General features: G+C 47.3%; 1 protein-coding gene across 4 annotated transcripts in view; it reads left to right on the top strand.

The window, feature by feature from the left end:
• Positions 1-9,749: 9,749 nt before the first annotated feature.
• The window catches only part of STK38L (serine/threonine kinase 38 like), a 32,371-nt gene continuing 21,266 nt past the window's right edge, over positions 9,750-20,854 (top strand). The window contains exon 1 of one of the 4 annotated variants that reach the window (XM_083181073.1): positions 9,750-9,966. The gene's annotated coding sequence lies outside the window, so the exon portion shown is untranslated. The remainder of the gene's footprint in view (positions 9,967-20,854) is intronic. The other 3 variants (XM_083181075.1, XM_083181074.1, XM_083181077.1) reach the window with 3 other exon arrangements.

Here is a 20,854-nt window from a genome sequence, read left to right as displayed (position 1 = left end):
AATAAATATTTGGGCAGAAAGAGTGAACTAGAATAAGGGCCTCAGTTCCTTCTGGAGACTGCTAATAAAATTGCCCTGGTCTTTGTCCCCCTGATAATGTCATATGTGTGTACATATGTTACATGTATGTTTTGAGACTAATAGAAAGGTGTGTTTGTAGATAGTGCTACACTTCAATGTCCCATGTGAACACAACCATGTCTAATAACCCACATTGATATATGAAACATGCACCATTGGTGTGATGTGAGGTTATGGGCACAGTTCTGCTCATGTGAAGTATGTGATGGGACAAGAGAAAGTGTGTTTTGTAAAGAGTTGTTGTAACATGTTCCATATGATGCTACTGAAACAAGAATGAGCAAACTGTGCACATGTAGCTGGTGAGAAACTACATATCCCAGTATGCCATTCCATAGTTAAATTACTCCATAATAACCACATTGTCAAGCTATGGTGGAATGTGTAGTTTCACACCAGGTGGAGGTGCCTAATTTGGCCATGGATGATGTCATTTCTGCATAGTGATGTATGTATGTGCATTTAGTGGCCTAATGAATGAGATGAGACACTGAAATGCCTCCTAATTGAGACATGAATGTGTGTGTGGGACACATATGGCAAAAAAACATAAGATCACCCACACTAGGAAATGTCACGTAGCTAGGGGTACCACATAGTCCCTTTAATTCCGGACACATATTAATTACACAGGTTCTGTGGCTGGCTGACTTCAAGACTCCACTTCACCTAATTTTAAACTGCCACAGAACCTGTGTAATTAACATGTGTCCGGAATTTAAGGGACTAGGTGGTAACCCTACACGTAGCACAGTGGTGCACATATCTCATGGTGATATTTGTATTTTTAAACTTGTAGGTGGACTGACTTCAAAAGTACACTGAAGAGGAAGATGACTGACCGGTACAACCACAGCATGTCCACCGGGAGAGGTCCTATGCCTGACCATTTGGAGTATACCCCCCTGGAGCAGGACTCCTGTGACGTGATTGATGTGGGGGAGATCAGGGGGATCTCCAATATGGACAGTGAGCTCCCGGCAGAGGTCTTTGATGCTGCTTTTGATGGTAAGTCACAGTAATGCATTGTATTTAGAAAGATATTTTTTATTGCGTATGTGATGGTGACATTGTTTTCAATTCTTATCCTAGCAGAAGCAGAAAGACAGGATGTACCGGCAGCATCTTCCTCTGCAGAGCCACAGGTGGAGCCAGTGGTCCAGCCTCCACCAAGACGTCGCCCCCAGCCCCAGCCACAGGAGACATGGGATGAGAGCCTGTTGGTGACGCTGGACAGGATCGAGCAGCAAGGGGTGGATGCTGCGATCCGTCAGCAGCAGGTGGCGGATTTTCTGGCGGAGTGGAAGGCCACAAACAAGCTGCAGGTTGAGGCCTTGAACCGCATTAATGAAACTCTGGCGGCTGGCATAGTAAGCATTGGCCAACACCTCAGCCGCCAGAATGAACTTCTTGCGGAGCAGCTGTCCACCGCCAGGTCCCTAAGGGACAATCCCCCATCTGCTGCCCCACCCCAAGCTGCTCCCCAACCTTCCACCTCGGCTGACCCTCCTGTGTCGACTAGGGGAAGACGCCGAAAGCCAGCTGAGCCAAAGGCCCCTGTCCCCAAGGCCCCATCTAAAAGGGGCAAAAAAGGGCCCAAATGAGACCTGGTTCACTTCCTCTGTGGTTGGAGGCCAAAGGTTTAAATTGCACTGGACATCCGCTTCCTGAGTTGGCCATCGATCCATTTGCGTGCCATGGGCATGAAAGTTCGTATTTTGACCTCTACAAATGCAGGATATTTTTTTTTGGTGGTGTGTATCTTGCTTAGTATTCACCCTGGTTGTTGCAGTACGTATTCTGGTGTCCCCATTTCTTTCACCATTGCATTTGCAGGGTAACACATGTTTGGAGATATGCAACCTCTTGTTCTGGCTGTTTTATTATTTGTGTGTCTATTTTATTTGTTTATTTGATTTCTCACATTAAAGTGTCAAGCTGTGATGCTGAACAGCAAATAAATTTATTTTACTAATTAAATCTAAATTGTGCTATGTGTAATTTCTTGTGTGAAACAAATACTAGATTTATGTGTACTTACTGACCAGGGTATTTTTGAACATTTGTTGAAGTGTGGTCGAAGTTTCCCATGTGTAACCCTCTCCATGGCCATTCCCATGTTCCTATCCAACTTTTCCCTGCTAATTAGTTTGTGTCAGCACATGTGCAGAGCAACTTAATAGGTGAGAAAGCAGTTTGTGTGCAGGTGAGGTAGCTCCTACAGTAGTAGGTAAAAGCAGGTCCAGAACAATGCTTTCCTCATGGAGTGGGTGAGGCAGACAAACAAGGGTGAAAAGGTACATTTGTGTAGGAATGCATATGTGTCCTCCCTAAAAAAAGATGTGTGAATGGGCCAAACATGATAAATTAGCTTGTGAACAAACATGCATAACTTTTTAAATATATATGATTTTACAGTGTCATAAGCAGATGTAGGAATCCTTTGTTAGAGAGATGAGAGTGCAATAATGTGATTGGTGGCATCTTACATCCAGAGTGTAGTCAAATCCAAATCATAGCAGATGAGATAGTGGTACAGGTCATTATTTTGGGTACTATACAAAGATTGTGTGGAAAATAGTGGTCATGGGCTTCAAACATTGCTGAAACATCCTTTGTAGGTGTTAGATGTGGTTTATGTTATTGTATCCTAAATACAAAACCTATGTTAGTATTAGAGTGAACACGTTGACACATGTCGACTTGTGTAGATTGAGTGTGCTACTGCGTAAAGTCTATGAAAGCACGTAGTGAATGTGTCTGTTTAGCAAATACCTACCTTAGCGTATAAAAAGATTTTTACCTTAAATTAAACAAACCTTTAAATGTGGAGAAGTATAGAAACATAAGCTTCCAATGTGTTTGCGTGCTGTGTGTGTGGCTTGCAGGCAGTGAAATCATGGTTTGGACTTAATAGACTGCAGCATTGCTTATTACATTCAGGTGTATGTGTTTGAGTAGTAATCAGCGTTAATTAGCCAACTCAGCCGCACGCTGGCATGCGGTATCTGTAGGGGTGGTTTGAGCTGGCGGTTGGCGGCCGCCTGTTTGGTGTCCGAAATGAACGGTGCCTTAGTCGATCGTGCGGTAGTAGCACCGCTCATTTTTTGTGCACACCCCCGTGTACGCCCATATTTACGCCCATTTTCCCTCATTATTTCGGCCGCTCCCATCAACACGCCCCTATGCCGCCCCATTACCCGTACACTCGCGTACAGGTTTTTTCGCACGTTGAGACCCCGGCCGTAAGCGTTGTGGAGTGTTCGCGCCGGCGCATTAGCGTATCTGCACATGCACAGATCATGAAAAACCCCGGGACGTACGCGTACGGCCCGGCCGCTCCAACCAGAATAAGGCCCAAAGTATGGTCTTTGCTGGTGTCGGGGGCAGAGCTATGCTCCCTTGGAGAAAAAGCAAAAAATAAACTATTCGTTTAAGCTTGACATCGATGGGGGAAAACCATCTGGTTCTCCCCCATCGATGGCAAAACAATTCAACATCAGCCATAAACGATTGATGATTTCTAATCATCGATGGTCAATGGCCATCCCTAGTGTAGACCAAACAATGACTTGGGTGAGCCGTTGCTGTTCTATGCAGATTCCATGTTGTCTGGCCATCTGCATGGATTCTGCTGAAAATATCCCAGCAAAAATGGCTGCCTCCTAGGAGGAGACACATGCTAGAGGAAGTGCTGAGAGTGCTGGCTCTCCTGCAATGAGTGTGAAACCCCTGGTAACAAGCATTAAACCCCTGGGAATGAGTGTGAAACCACCAGCCTACAACCCTGAGTGTGAAATACCTAGCAACTAGCAATAAACTCCTGGCAATGAGCAAGAAACCCCTGGCGATGAGCATGGAGCCCCTGGCAATGAGCATGTAAGTAAAAATGAAGATTAATGTATTGGGGGGGGAGGATACATTCAAGATTAAGGCTGCTGCCTAGGGGCTCCAGAATTTTGGGGTCAACCCTGAATCTGGCTATCACAAAATGAAGGATGACTCTTAGGGGTATAATTACTAAGATTGGATTTCTGTTGAAGATTGGATGTTGCCCATAACAACCAATCAGATTCAACTTCTTATATATTTATCTAGACGATATTAGATAGAATCTAATTGGTTGCTATGGACCCCATCCCATATTAATAGATTCACCCCTGAGAGAGGCATCCATGTTGTACTTACTGCAATCGGCAGGTGTTGGACGTCCACACTTTCACCTCAGGCTGTGGGAGCAGGGACAGCAGCAGAGGAGCTGACACAAGCAGGGTAGCGCAGTACAGCTGACAAATCTCCATGACGACATGAATTGTCACTTTTTATTACAGATCTAGGCTGCATAATCACAGTTGAAGCACAGTGCACATTTTGTCCCCAGAGCTAACACTCTAAGGGCCTTATTCTAGTTCACTCTTTCTGACAAAATCCTTCTCAGATGGACAAACCCATGTGCGCTGCAGGGGGGCAGATGTAAAATGTGCAAAGAGAATTCAATTTGGGTGAGTTATTTTGTTTCTGCGCAGGGTCAATACTGGCTGCTTTATTTTTACACTGCAATATAGATCTCACTTTGAAGTAAAACCTCACCCAAATCAAACTCTCTGCACAAGTTACATCTGCCCCCCTGCAGTGCACATGACCAGTGGTCAGGTCACGTTGGGGGTGTGATCACTTTTTAGCTGTATTATGGAAAGTATTCTGTAACAATATTGTTTTCATGTTGATAACAGGAAGGGTAATTAATCACAGATATTAGCACAGTGGAGTTATTGTATGATTTCTCCTTCTTACTCAGGACGTCTCCAGTACTTGGCTGCTCCGCAGTAAGAATACAGTGTGTAAATATACATTACAGTATAATATAGTCACCCCATAAGTACATTGTATATAGGGACTACAGACCGCAAACATTCTCTGCTAAAACTGGTTTGACAATTTAATTCCTTCAGGGAGAAATTGTTTTAATCCTTTGAACTTTCAGCTGCCAGTGTGTTCCACCCATAGTCAACAGTAGGACAGTTATCACCCTGCAGAGTGTTTGCGGTCCGGCATCCCAGCTGGGCGGCTGTACAACAATTCTCTCCATGTTGACTTTTTGCTTATTGACATCTGCTTTTCTCACAGGTGTTAATCACTGGTGTCATATTTGCTGTGTTACAATCAGGCATGGCTTCTACTTGTAATACGTGTGAAAAATTATAATTTCCTCTACAACTATGGCTTCCATGCCATTCTCCTTATACTGCCCCAGACTTTGTGTTTTCCCAATTGGGGTAAGGCCACTGCCCTTACCCTGTCCTCTGTGGCCATCACTGCCCCTTACCCTGTCCTCTGTGACCATCACTGCCCTTACCATGACCTCTGTGGCCGTCACTGCCCTTACCCTGTCCTCTGTGGCCGTCACTGCCTTTACCCTGTCCTCTGTGGCCATCACTGCCCTTACCCTGTCCTCTGTGACCGTCACTGCCCTTACCCTGTCCTCTGTGACCGTCACTGCCCTTACCATGACCTCTGTGGCCGTCACTGCCCTTACCATGACCTCTGTGGCCGTCACTGCCCTTACCCTGTCCTCTGTGGCCGTCACTGCCCTTACCCTGTCCTCTGTGGCCGTCACTGCCCTTACCCTGTCCTCTGTGACCGTCACTGCCCTTACCCTTTCCTCTGTGGCCATCACTGCCCTTACCATGACCTCTGTGGCCGTCACTGCCTTTACCCTGTCCTCTGTGGCCATCACTGCCCTTACCCTGTCCTCTGTGACCGTCACTGCCCTTACCCTGTCCTCTGTGACCGTCACTGCCCTTACCATGACCTCTGTGGCCGTCACTGCCCTTACCATGACCTCTGTGGTCGTCACTGCCCTTACCCTGTCCTCTGTGGCTGTCACTGCCCTTACCCTGTCCTCTGTGGCCGTCACTGCCCTTACCCTGTCCTCTGTGGCCGTCACTGCCCTTACCCTGTCCTCTGTGACCGTCACTGCCCTTACCCTTTCCTCTGTGGCCGTCACTGCCCTTACCATGACCTCTGTGGCCGTCACTGCCCTTACCATGACCTCTGTGGCCGTCACTGCCCTTACCATGACCTCTGTGGCCATCACTGCCCTTACCCTGTCCTCTGTGACCATCACTGCCCTTACCCTGTCCTCTGTGACCATCACTGCCCTTACCATGACCTCTGTGGCCGTCACTGCCCTTACCATGACCTCTGTGGCCGTCACTGCCCTTACCCTGTCCTCTGTGGCTGTCACTGCCCTTACCCTGTCCTCTGTGGCCATCACTGCCCTTACCCTGTCCTCTGTGACCGTCACTGCCCTTACCCTTTCCTCTGTGGCCATCACTGCCCTTACCATGACCTCTGTGGCCGTCACTGCCCTTACCATGACCTCTGTGGCCATCACTGCCCTTACCCTGTCCTCTGTGACCGTCACTGCCCTTACCATGACCTCTGTGGCCGTCACTGCCCTTACCCTGTCCTCTGTGGCTGTCACTGCCCTTACCCTGTCCTCTGTGGCCATCACTGCCCTTACCATGACCTCTGTGGCCGTCACTGCCCTTACCCTTTCCTCTGTGGCCATCACTGCCCTTACCATGACCTCTGTGGCCGTCACTGCCCTTACCCTGTCATCTGTGGCCGTCACTGCCCTTACCCTGTCCTCTGTGGCTGTCACTGACCTTACCCTGACCTCTGTGGATGTCACTGACCTTACCATAATCTCTGTGGCTGTCACTGCCCTTACCCTGACCTCTGTGGCTGTCACTGCCCTTACTCTGTCCTCTGTGGCCATCCCAGCCCTTACCCTGACCTCTGTGACTGTAACTGCCCTTACCCTGTTCGCTGTGTCCGTCACTGCTCTTACCCTTTCATTTGTAACTGTCACTGCCATTACCCTTTCATCTGTGTCCGTCTCTGCCCTTACCCTGTCCTATGTAACTGTAAATTCCCTTACCCTGTCATTTGTGGTCGTCACTGTCCTTACCCTGTCCTATGTAACTGTCACTGCCCTTACCCTGTCCTCTGTGGCTGTCACTGCCCTTACCCTGTCATTTGTGGTCGTCACTGTCCTTACCCTGTCCTATGTAACTGTCACTGCCCTTACCCTGTCCTATGTAACTGTCACTGTCCTTACCCTGTCCTATGTAACTGTCACTGCCCTTACCCTGTCCTCTGTGGCTGTCACTGCCCTTACCCTATCCTCTGTGGCTGTCACTGCCCTTACCCTTTCCTCTGTGGCTGTCACTGCCCTTACCCTGTCCTCTGTGTCTGTCACTGCCCTTACCCTGTCCTCTGTGGCTGTCACTGCCCTTTCCCTGTTCTATGTGGCTGTCACTGCCCTTACCCTGTCCTCTGTGGCTGTCACTGCCCTTACCCTGTAATCTGTGGCTGTCACTGCCCTTACCCTGTCTTTTGTTGCCCTCATTGTCCTTACCTTGTTTGTTTGTTACTTACCTGTCCTTGGTAATAGTAACTGCCCTTACCCTGTCCTGTGGGGCCCTAGGTCATTCTTTTTGCAGTGCTCCCCATCAGTGTATATGCACAGATAGTAATAAAATACAGTAATACAGATCTTGTGAATAATTTTTCCTTAATGATCTGAATAAAACTAACTGTGAAGACTGCATGAAATACATTGGGCAGGACAAGGTCATATTTGTCTTCTATTGCCATAAAAAAATCAAATCTGACACCTGGTTGTGGCGCTTCCCGGCACATGTACATATCTCTGCTCTGTGTCACGCTGCACAGGGGTAGGTGGGGGAGTCCATGTGTGGGCTTGGAATGCAAGAAGCTGTATGTAAACTTTATCTATGTTGCAGAGACAGCATCTATACACATGAAGGTAATGTGGAGGATCCGGTCGAGGTTTCAGAGCAGCAGCAGCAGCAGCAGCAGCAGTAGTAAGAAAACTGATGTGATCAAGGTCGGTCTGATTAGCAGCACCTGTGGCTTCCTAATAAAAGTGTTTCCATGGCAGGAGGTCATCGCTCCTGATGGTGGAATATCTGCCCAGGTGATAGGCTGGGGTGTAGACTATGGTAGGGACCAAGTCGCTATTTGTTGGTGTCACCCGCCTGTTTTCTGGGAGTGTCACGGAAAACGCAGGTGTGCCCAGGTGTTTTCAGGGAGGGCGTGTGATGTCAGCTCCGCCCCCGATCAGCCTGATTCTATCGCACCGGTCAAATAAGTCCTGGGCTACGCACAGACTGCACACACTGGGGAATCATTACATGGTGAGTACATTGTGTATGGATTTCCAGCTTGCATAGGGCGGGACTTCACTCTGGCAGTGTGAAGGCTACCTGATCGCAGGGTTCTGCAATTTCGCAGAGCAGCGATCAGGTCTGAATCAGGATGAAAATCTCTATAACAGACTTTGCCTACTCTCCCAGAAATGCCGGAAGGCTCACGAAAAACATTTGTCCCTCCCAACCCCGGGAAGGTAGCCAAGTCTCCCAGATCCTGCCACACCACCCCACTCTCCCCGCAGCCCCCAGAAACCCGCCTTCACCCAGCCTCAACAGGGGCGGTCCGAGTGGCATCAATTACGTAATTTACATCATTATAGCATTCCTACAAACATACTGGATGTGGGGGTCAGGACTTCTGTGTGGCATCGGTGCGCCAGTGCTGATAAGGGGTGTGGCCTCATCCAAAGGGGGTGGTATTGCGGGAATGACGCTCCTGCTAGCCAGGCCTATTTTCATCAATGCTGAGCAGAGTGGCTGAGTGACATGGGGAATCCCAAAGGGTCAGTCCCAGGAAAATCAGGACAGTTAGGAGATATGTCGTAGCCCTGCCCCCCACGTTATAATGCTATTAAAAAGCATGGGGTGGGGCCGTGATGGCGCAAATTAGATTACTGGTAATCAGGGGCGTAACTAGATATTCCTAGGCCCCATAGCAAAAGTTTTTAAGGGCCCCCTATTTAGCAACTGATGGTAATAAATGTATGTCATACCTCCCAACTGTCACGATTTTAGAGGGACAGTCCCGATTTTCGGGTCCTGTCTCGCTGTCCCACCCACGGCAGGCATTGTCCCGCTGCGGGGGGTGGCAGTTGGGAGACCCCCTAATCTAGTAGAATAGACGCTGTGCGCATGCGCACATCGTCTATTCTCGTATGAAAATGAGGTTGCGGCTAATTAGCATAAGCCGCGCCCTCATTTGCATACACCCCGCCCCATTTTCGGGCGCTCGCGCGGCTTTGCCGTGCGAGTGTCCCTATTTCTTCAGGTCAAAAGTTGGGAGGTATGGTATGTAAAACATATTACTTAGACAGTAAAGATGGGCCCCCTTCTGCTCTGGGCCCCATAGCAGCTGCACTCCTTGCACCTATGGTAGTTACGCCCCTGCTGGTAATTATTGTTATAATATCAGGCACAAATGAATTACACAGGTTTTGTGGCTGGCTAAATTCAAGCTGCAGTTTTAATCGGCCCCAGTACTTGTGTCAAAAATAGGAGTCCCAAATTAAAGTGCTCTATCTATTATGAGTTAAGAGAATTAATTTAACACTAGAAGTCTATTGGCTATTGTGCTTTAATATAATCTATTTTATTTTACGGACTGTTGTCGCCAAAAACATGGCCGCTCCAGTGTAATTGTTGCCTCCCGTTGTGGATACAGTTTAGTGCAACAGAGGCGGCCTCTAGCGGCGGGAGGCAGAGTCAGTGTAAATGATGACGCTGAATGGGGGCGTGACCACGAAGGGAATCCTGCGGCTAGTGCCATCGGAGACGGAGCTCAGGGGGACAGGTGCGCAGCCGCAGATCTCGCGAGAAGTACAGACTACAGAGCTGGGAGCTGCTGGGTTGGACAGCTCACTGCGAGCTCTGGGGACCGGTGCGTGGTGACACATCCCGGGGAGAGACGGAGGAGACTGGAGAGGTGAGCTGCTCATAATACTTCGGGTGTTCCTGGGCTGCCATATAGCCCTGTACTGGTCTGTACCACTATATACCATGCCGTCTGTATGTCCTATATATCACTGCTGTACACTATATATACATCACTATACTGACCTGTGCTATGCTACCTTACTGATGTACTTTCCTGTCACTTATATGTATAGTGTTATATATCATTGCTGTACTGTTATATATATATATATATATATATATATATATATATATATATATATATATATATATATATATATATATATATATATGTTGTACACACACACACACACACACACACACACACACACCACTATACTGCCCTGTATTGTCCTACCTATACTGATATACTCCCCTGTCCTCTCCTGTCACTTATATGTATATAGTATTATTATATATCACTGCTGTACTGTGTATATACATCACTATACTGACCTGTACTGTCCTACCTATACTGATATACACTCCTGTCACTTATATGTATATAGTATTATATATCACTGCTGTACTGTGTGTGTATATATACATCACTATACTGCCCTGTACTGTCCTACCTATACACCCCTGTCCTCTCCTGTCACTTATATGTATTATTATATATCACTGCTGTACTGTGTATATACACATCACTATACTGACCTGTACTGTACTACCTATACTGATATACTCCCCTGTCCTCTCCTGTCACGTATATGTATATAATATATCACTGCTGTACTGTGTATATACACATCACTATACTGACCTGTACTGTACTACCTATACTGATATACTCCCCTGTCCTCTCCTGTCACTTATATGTATATAGTATATTATATATCACTGCTATACTGTATATATACATCACTATACTGCCCTGTACTGTCCTACCTATACTGATATACACTCTTGTCACTTATATGTATATAGTATTATATATCACTGCTGTACTGTGTGTATATATACATCACTATACTGCCCTGTACTGTCCTACCTATACTGATCTACACCCCTGTCCTCTCCTGTCACTTATATGTATATAGTATTATATATCACTGCTGTACTGTGTGTATATATACATCACTATACTGCCCTGTACTGTCCTACCTATACTGATATACACCCCTGTCCTCTCCTGTCACTTATATGTATATAGTATTATATATCACTGCTGTACTGTGTATATATACATCACTATACTGACCTGTACTGTCCTACCTATACTGATATACACCCCTGTCCTCTCCTGTCACTTATATGTATATAGTATTATATATCACTGCTGTACTGTGTATCTATACATCACTATACTGACCTGTACTGATCTACATCCCTGTCACTTATATGTATATAGTATATTATATATCACTGCTGTACTGTATATATACATCACTATACTGACCTGTACTGTCCTACCTTTACTGATACACACCCCTGTCCTCTCCTGTCACTTATATGTATATAATATATCACTGCTGTACTGTGTATATATATATGGATCACTATACTGACCTGTACTGATCTACACCCCTGTCACTTATATGTATATAGTACTATTGTACACTGCAGTAAGTGCCGGAAGTCATGGTGTAGGTGCTTGGTTCCACGAGTGTATTTATGTCATCTGGAGAGACTGTGACCCATTCCATCTGAATGGCTTCCTACAGCTCCCTAATATTTCTAGATACAGGATCTTGGGTGCGACTGGACCTCTCCAACATGTCCCATAAATGCTCGGTGGGGTTCAAGTTGGGCAAACGTGGTGGTCACACTATTTTTCGGAACTCTCCAGAAGGCTCCTCGTACCAGCTCTGGACTGATGACCTGGTGCATTATCCTCGTGCAATATTCCATTGTTGGATTGGGCACCAGGCACTGCAATGTATCTCATTGGACCACCCCACATGTGTCCAGCCCTCCATAGACCATTTACAGAGGTCACAAGCCCAGGTGAGCTGCTTTCTCCAGGGTGGTAGTATTATCAGGGGTACTATGCGGGGTCTTCTGCTCCCATATCCCACAGAAGCTAAAGAACGAGACCCTGACCTCCGTCAAGTACTTCCTTCATTGGATGTGGTATATTGTCTGTTACCCAGGACAATTCTGGCTAGACACCACTGGTCACAGTGGGTAATGGTGGTTCACGTGAGACCGTAGAACAAGGAGTGCTGAATGTCTGCACAACTTCGGAAGCAGAATATCCCATGTCGGGTACCTAGAACCATTCCCCGTTTGGAATCCAATAATTCATGCCGACTGACTCACCAGATGTCTGATGTGTTTCTGAGATGTTGCACTACACATCCCAGCATGCACGGTCACATGCCTGCTGTCATTGTATGTTACAACAGTGGCAGGGCATTCTGTCATGTGTAGTACTACAGCAGCTGAGCCTTTAGTCTGTGTGCTGTAGGATTGGCTTTGTCAGCTGTTGGTTATGTATTATGTCGTCTAGAGGTACAGGCCGGAGCCTGCTGAATATTTGGCTTCCTCCTATCACTCCTCGCGTGGCCTGTTTGTGGCTGCACTTGTTTATCGTGCCAACGGGCAGCCGCTGGGTGCAGTTTACGTTTTACTGTTATTTTGGAGAGTTTTTGGATAATGAATTTCAAGATTACAAATTATTCATCTGTTTACCTGAAATTTCCATAAAAAGAAATCTAATACTACATGTTGGGACCAGGAGCATTTTGGATAAGGCACAGGTTCTCAAACTCGGTGCTCAGGACCCCACAAAGGACATGGATTTCAGGTCTCCTCACAGAATCGCAAGTGAAATAATTAGCTCCACCTGTGGATCTTTTAAAATGTGTCAGTGAGTAATGAGCACAGCTGTGCACCTGTCGGGAGACCTGTAAATGTGAACTGTCCTGAGGACCGAGTTTGAGAAACCCTGGGATAAGGGATTATTTGGGATTTTGGAATTTTTCTTTTTTTGTACATGTCTGGTCCTCCGGCGGTCCCTCAGCATCCATCCTGAGAGGCATTCCCCGTCCCAAGGATGCATTGCTTGGGTGTTGCCATGATGTCACCTGCACCGTCACCTGTCATTGGGGCCGGGAATGCCTCTAAAGATGGATGCCGGGGGAAAAAGAAACCATAGGTTTTTCGGAATATTTTGGTTTTTGGATATAGGGATGAGGGCCCCCAAAGCATCAAAACGGGGGTGTGGCCTCATGGGGCTATGCAATTATAGGCCACACCCCCTTTCCCGGCAAGCCATGCCCCCTAATTCCTCTCCATAGCTAAAAGTTCGGAGGTCACGGTTATGTAATATTGACGGATTACTGAGCTGCCTTATGGGGCCTACACACGTAGTTATTTGTGCCTGAGATTCCCCTTGAGCTTCCCGGAATCCAGATCGCTCAGAAAGTGTCAGCGATGTGCCCCAGCAATTACGCATTGGAGATTTTTTAGGTTGAGCTCATGGGGAGGACTCAGGGAGAGGTAGGGCGTGTTCTGGTGACGCTGGTCGCTATCGCACGCTACACAAACCAGGGGCGATGTGCAGTCTCTCGCTAAGCGGTCTGACTAGATTTATGGTACATGCTGGTTCTACATCTCCCAGCGGTGCCACACATCGCTATGGACCCTACACACACAGCGATGTGTGCTTCATTTCTAAGCGATCTAGTCACATTAAGGCAGATCGCTTAGAAAATGTCCCATTGGTTTTATTAGAGAAGTGTTACAGGTTGATCAGATATTTTACAGCGCGAGATTTCTATCTGACCTCTCTTACTGTGTAGTGTGATCTGTATACAGTATATTCCTGTGTTATACAATACGTGCCATTATTAATGTGCAGGAACAGTACCCACAAATGCGGTATACGTACGCAATGCACATAGCTGCACTGTATTGTATTGCATTGTGTGTATTTTTGTTATGACACGCTAGGAAAAGGGGTATGGATCATTAGGTCGACATGCTGAAAGGTCAACATGGGTCTAGGTCGACAGGTCATTAACTCGATGTGGTTTGTCGCAGTTTTTTGACCCGAATGTCGACACAGTCGACATGGACACTTAAACGTAGCACCGCGTCCCCTTTGCATGTCATGCTGCGCTCGCTATGCTTCGGGCACGTTGCCTCGCTGCGCTCGGCACACTATTTTATTCTCCCATCGCGCCCTAGTGGATGGTAGGGCATGAAATACCGCCTGTTGTCTCAAAAAAACAGTGAAAAACACCATGTCGATCTAGACCCATGTCGACCCTTCAGCATGTTGACCTAATGACCGTATCCCAGGAAAAGATGGCCTGGTCAAAGGAGCTTGCAATCTACCAACCATAGCCGCAATCACTCACGATAACAGCTTATCTAACTCCTGTGGTTGTAGATAACTCCCCCCCCCCCCCCCAAGTGCAACCAATGCCTCAGTATCTGAACCTGTGCAGGCGGGACACCGTATCGTTACTGACGTCCGGTTGGCGCAGATGCTGTCTCCATTCCATAATATTCCATAATATGCCATAAATGCCGGATTAGCTGTGAGGTCTATATATGAGTGCTGAAATACAGACCATGCTGTACATATTTAAAACTAACTCGTGTTCAGTCCCAGAAGCAGCCCAGTGTCCATAGTGTGCGGTGTTACGCAGCGTCGGCAAGGTAAACTAGATGTCAAATTTAAAACGAGACTGCAGCTCTGGCAGCGGCACAGTTGCTGTGTGGTGTGTTGTGTATAAGCTCTGGCGGCGGCACAGCTGCTGTGTGTTGTGTTGTGTATAAGCTCTGGCGGCGGCAAGGTTGCTTTGTGGTGTGTATAAGCTCTGGCGGCGGCACAGCTGCTGTGTGGCGTGTTGTGTATAAGCTCTGGCGGCGGCACAGCTGCTGTATGGCGTGTTGTGTATAAGCTCTGGCGGCGGCACAGCTGCTGTGTGGTGTGTTGTGTATAGGGATAAATCTTTTAAACCGGTAAATGTTGCTTTGAAATCCAGTTTTCCAGCTGCTGCCTGCGGCTCGCACAGCGCTGCCAGCCGGCGTTACCCATTCACTGGAGTCTTCCCGCGTGTCCACGTGAGTTTGTGTGCAGGAAATATGTGCGTAATACCAGTCATTTATGTAATTATAGGCAAAGGATAGAATAGTTTTCCTATGCGCCAGTAGTTGGTGAGACCTAGATGCCTTACACATGCTTACACAATGATGTCACACCTCTGGGTAAGCAGATCCCTCGCTGATACTCAGATTCCGCTTACTCCCAGCTCCATCACGGAAAGACCGTCATTATAAAACCTATGTCTGCAGCAGCGGTAACTGTTTGCTGGGGGCCATTCCCTGTGGGGTTCGGTTCTTTAGATTAACAGTAAAAAAGTCGTCATGAAAAAGAGGTTGATGCACGAAATGGTCCACATTCGGCACACGTGGTTCTGGGCTAAATAGTAGACAATATCTGGGTCGACTATCACTAGGTGGCCCTTTTAATGGTCGACAGTGAGTAGAGCCGTCAGTGGGGGGGTGGACGGCTTTGCATGGCGGAGCGCTATGCAAAGCCATCCTCAAAGCCGCTCATCTGCTGGTAAAACAGCAGACGAGCGGCTTTCCCAGCGATGATGCGGGTGCGCGCAGCAGCAGCGCTCCTCACCGGGCCATACACGCTGGGCGGCTTTGAGCTGAAAGCTGCTCTAACCTGCTGTTTTTTGAGTGACTCTCCGCTCAGTCGCCCCCAGTGTGTGGGCCTTTACTGTACCACCAACATCTTCTGTATTATGTGCACTCAGTCGCCCAGTGTGTATGGGCCTTTACTGTACCACCAACATCTTCTGTATTATGTGCACTGTTTTTAATGTCTGTAAAGCGCCTTGGAGAAAGTGCGCTATATAAATTAAACTTACTAATAGCAAAACTGTGGCATGGCTGGGACTTGTAGTTAACGACCATTGATTTTGGTTACATAGCCATACGACCGGCATGTTCAGCGGGTCCCGGGGACATCACTGAACGATTATTGATATTCTCTATATCGGCCGCGGTGTCAGCAGAGGTGTCAGAATGCAGCCACTGAGGATGCACTTACTACACAGCAATGCTCAGAAATACCAGTGTGTTTACTGACGGATAGCCTGCTGTGTGTCAGGAAATATCTTCACACATTAGTGTGTCTTGTGATTATCCACTGTAACATTTTACATAGAGGTGTGTGTTACCGGCCGCTGTCATAAATCGCCCAGCGTGTATCTTTTGCTAGGTTTTCCTTTTTGTATCATATAATAAAAGGCCCCCCTCACCTCTATGGGGGGGGGGGATTCGAGTGTTGTACAAGCAGACAGCCACTGGATGGCGCGATTGAAGTGTGTCTCCGCTCGAGTGTGCTGGTATTATTGGTGCAACCAGTCATACCATTACTGTGCCCATAAAGGTGACGGCTGGGCTTATTTTATTACTACTGATGTGATGACTCCTCTGCTGTTATTATTTGTGTCTGTATCACACAGTGATGACACAACACACACACACACACGTGTCATGTATTCCTGTTTACATTGCTGTCCAGTATGATTACAGATAGTAATTACAGTCACACCCCGTGTATACTCCGTGTAGCTGCAGGATGAATCAGCCTCTGTGAGGTGAAGTACCGCGACTGACCACTAGAGGCCACTCAACAGACCAAATTACTCCTTTGTGTGCTAAAAGATGTTTTTGCAGGGGCACTGATCTGTTTCAAACTTGCTGGGTATTGAGAGGGAGCTGTGAAGACAGATAGTGGAGGTAGAGCAGATAGTGACTGGGGTGGAGAGTTTTACCTTTTTCACATTGCAAAAATAACCTGGGTCACTGTGGGGTGTGAAAGGGCCTTTTTTTGAAAAAAAAAAAAAAAGCCTGGGTGCAGCCACCCGGCAATCCAACCCAGGTTAAAAAAAGGGTTGATCCCGGGTTGCTGTGCAGTTGGAAGGGGTAACCTGGATCGAGCAACCGGGGTCCTGTTCAGACTATGGAGGAGACATTGGGGGTTATTCTGATTCACTCGGAAAAGGCACGATCACTCTCTAATGGACAAAACCATGTGCACTGCAGGTGGGGCAGATGTTACTTGTGCAGAGAGAATTAGATTTGGGTGGGGTTTGTACTTCTAAGTGAGATTTATATTGCAGTGTAAAAAAAAAGCAGCCAGTATTTACCCCGCACAGAAACAAAATAACACCCAAAATCTAACTGTCCCTGCACATGTTACATCTGCCCCACCTGCAGTTAACATGGTTTTGTCCATTAGAGAGTGATTGTGCCTTTCATAGTGAATCAGAATAACCCTCATTGTCCGCTCCAAGCGCTGACTCCGCCCCTCATCACCGCCTGCTGCCGCTCAGCAACTGCTGCCCGGAGGTCGGACATGCAGAAAGGTGTGTGCCAGCAGTGTGGTACCGCACGCACACACACACCTCGGAATTGGACTGGATACATCGCGGGTGCTAAAAAGGTCAGATTCCGACTCCTCTTACATGCTGCACGCCCGACCTCCAAATCTGACCTGATGGTACCGCGCATCGGACCAGATCGGATGTCAGACAGATATGCAATTTGGGCTGATGATCTCCAAATCGCATAGGGTATGGGGGCCTTAAGTGCTTTTTTTTTCTTGGGTGGAATGGATTCTTTGTACACCGCAACAGGCGCTTGGTGGTGTCATATAAATAAGGGATGACCACAGTTTTATGACCCCTGAGTCCTCGGACTTTTACAAGTCGACGTAATGAATGTCAACCAGCCGCATGTCATCATTAATTTACGTTCTCTTTGTAGCAAAACCTAACTTTAACCACAGCCTAACCGTAAAATCTGGGCTACCACATACACAACGTCAACATTCTACCAGTGTCGGCATTCTGACCGCCGACCTGTGCTAAGAAGCAGACGTGGAGCCTGTGCACTTTTGGACTGGGTATCGGATGGACAGTATCTAGGTCAACATGGAAAAGGGTCGACATTAGTTTTTCATATATATATTTAAAAAAATTTCAAGCTTCTTCATATTTACCATCCACGTGGACTGCTAGTGGGAACGGTAAATTGTGACGAGCGCAGCAGAGCGAGACACCTGGCGCGATGCTTGTCGAGCAAAGTTCTGCACTAATTGGGGGGTGTCGGAAATGAATCGTGAAAAACGCGCATGTCGATCGTTTACTGTCGATGTAGTTCGCTGCGTCTCTCTAGTTTGCAGGGATCGGGTACTCTGTCCTAGCAGGCCGTTCCTCTATGGCGCCGGACACCCCAGCCTGTTACATAAGCCCCCAGTTTATATTAATGGGCGTCGACCTTCAGTACATTGCTCGTTACGCCAATGTTTGTGATTTTCTCTCCTTGATTACACAGTGAATCAGGATACGTTGGGCGCCATAAGTAATGTGCGCTTAACGAAAACCTATTCATTAGTTGCTGTCACCTGGCACAAGTGCCACTGGCGGACTTTTTTTTCAGCTCACGCCCCCTGGTGGCGCGGAGCGGAAATTGTCAAAAGTTTTTTTTTTTCTTGCACATCCCATAGTTTAGATGGGTTTAGCCCCGGCCATTCGAGGGAACACTTATATGGGTCCATGTCGACATATATATAAAAAAAAAAAAAATGCGTTGACCTTTTGTCAATGTCGACATTGGGTATGTAGACCATTTCAAGGTGTTGACGCAGTTACTGTGGACCTAGACATTGTCTGCCATTTATACCATAACCCAATTGAACAACTCCCTAAGTGGTTCTAATACTAGAGATGTGCAGGTTCGGATTTACCCGGATATCAAATCAGGATCTTATTGGCTATCCAGCTGTCACATGATTTGGAGTCAAAACATGTGACAGCTGATAACCAATAAGATCCCATTTTGACATCCAGGTTAATCCGAACCTGCACATCTCTACCTAATACCCAGCCCCTAGCCAATATACAGTATTGTGCGCTGGTCCTCTCCCATCAGTGAGTGTCTAGTACATTGGTGTAGCCACACTTATCGTTGCTGCGCCAATCGCGGCTCATAGATTCACATTTAGCGGCAATATCGGTTCGCTGCTGCGCGTACAAATTTGGCGCGACCAACTAATATGAGCACGCCAAATCGCCGCAACGATGAGCGCGGCTATATCTGTATATAAGCTTTCCATACTGTCTCATTAAACTGGGACACTCATGAATTATTATACAGGTTCTGCGGCTGCTGACTTCATACCTGCCTCTCACCTGGTTTTAGTCAGCCACAGAACCTGTATAATGCATGAGTGTCCTGGTTTAAAGGGGGATAAAAATATATATTCATTCGCCTTCGGTGTGGTCATCAAACAGATTTTCTCAGCCGCCTGTGTACACGTTACTGGAAACGTGCGCGGTCTCATAACTGGAGTATGAGTGGAAGATTAGGGCCCGCACAAATAGGAGTAAATGATGAGGTAATTACAGCGTCTGATATCTATGAGGATAAGGTGCTGCAGCCAATCAGACATCTGGTTTCATTTCTGTAACCTGTGCGACAGATATATCGGCATCTACCTTTGCTCTAGTGCAGATAGCTGTCCCCAGGTTATAGTCTGTACTTACGTGATCTTAATCTAGGCTGGGCACACACTTTGATTACATGAAGCTATTTCTATGCCGGATTGTGACTTTTGCTTGGTTATACTGTTAAGGGACAAATTATATCCCAAATGTATGAAGCAGCGTTTCCTCAGGTAAGTGAGGAGTTAACGAAGGCCGCATTACTTCTGTGGTGACTGCAGTTCCTGTTCCGCGGTCTGAGGGCGTCCTCCCTATTCCCCCTCAGTAATGGAAGCGCGCCCTCCTGTTGACAAACCCTCTCTCGTTGTGCCATCGCCGCATGGAATCTGTGTTGCCCAACTTCCTCTTCTACCCGCTCATGGGAGAGTTGGCCGGGCGCCATCTTGTTTTCCTCTTCCGTTGTCAGAAAGATAATACGCATGGTTCAGGCTGCCGATTCCCACTACTGTGATTGGTAATAGATCTTAACCTTTACTATGGACAATTAAAGATGCGTGTCACGGCAGCCATTTGCTTCTTTATGTGGCGGAAGTACCGGTAGGACGCTTGTTGCATCCAGTCAGCCAGCCTGGTCTTCGTATAATCTCCTGGAGGAAACTTAATGTACCCATGGCGTACATACTTCATTAATGGCAGCTGTGGGTCAGGAGATGGCTGTACGTCTCGCTCCTCAGGCCACATGCCTACTGATCCTTGGGAGCAGAATGTTGACCATTGTTAGTACGTACCAGTGATTGGGGGCATCTGGGAGCCCTATGACGTCTGACATTATTCTGGGCTTGTTCGGCTTTTATTGGGGTGGTTTGGGGCTTGGATTTTTCATGACCTATCGGATGTGATCCTATGTCTCTCCTATACCTAGTTGTCCCATGTGGGCATTAGATTTCAGTACCGTGTACCTGGCTCTTACCCCCCCCCCCCCCCCAGTGTCTCCCGCTGTTACTGCTGCGTCCGTGTAATATTGAGTTCTTTTCTTTGGCTCATGAATCCTTAAACAGTACATTCATAATAATTTTGCACCATAGGCCATCCCTGGCGCGCTGCACTTTACATATTTATGACCTACGTTTTGCAGTATGTTCCGGAAACAGACAATAATTTAGGAGGCCGTCATTTCAGGTGCACCCAGTGAGAGTTGGGACCGTCGCACTGGCGCTGGCCTGAAAGGGATTAGGCTTAGATTACAATATCCATTGTGATGATAATTGTATATTTATTATGCCGGGGTGGGTGTCCTGCCTGTAATACACTCTCCAGGTTTCCTGTTACACAGTCAGATGCATTTGCCTGCGCACCAGGGGGTTATTCTGGTTGGATCGCTCGGATGCGATTCCGCAGCCTTGCGAATCAACCAAACCCTGCCTTGCGTATGGTCTGCTGCCCCCACCCATTGACAGGGCAGGGGGAACCTCC

This window comes from Crinia signifera, chromosome 4 (assembly GCF_055691185.1).
Source record: "Crinia signifera chromosome 4, ASM5569118v1, whole genome shotgun sequence".
NCBI lineage: Eukaryota > Metazoa > Chordata > Amphibia > Anura > Myobatrachidae > Crinia > Crinia signifera.
The sequence above is the reverse complement of the archived record's forward strand: the minus strand, read 5'-3'. Positions and strand labels throughout refer to the sequence as shown.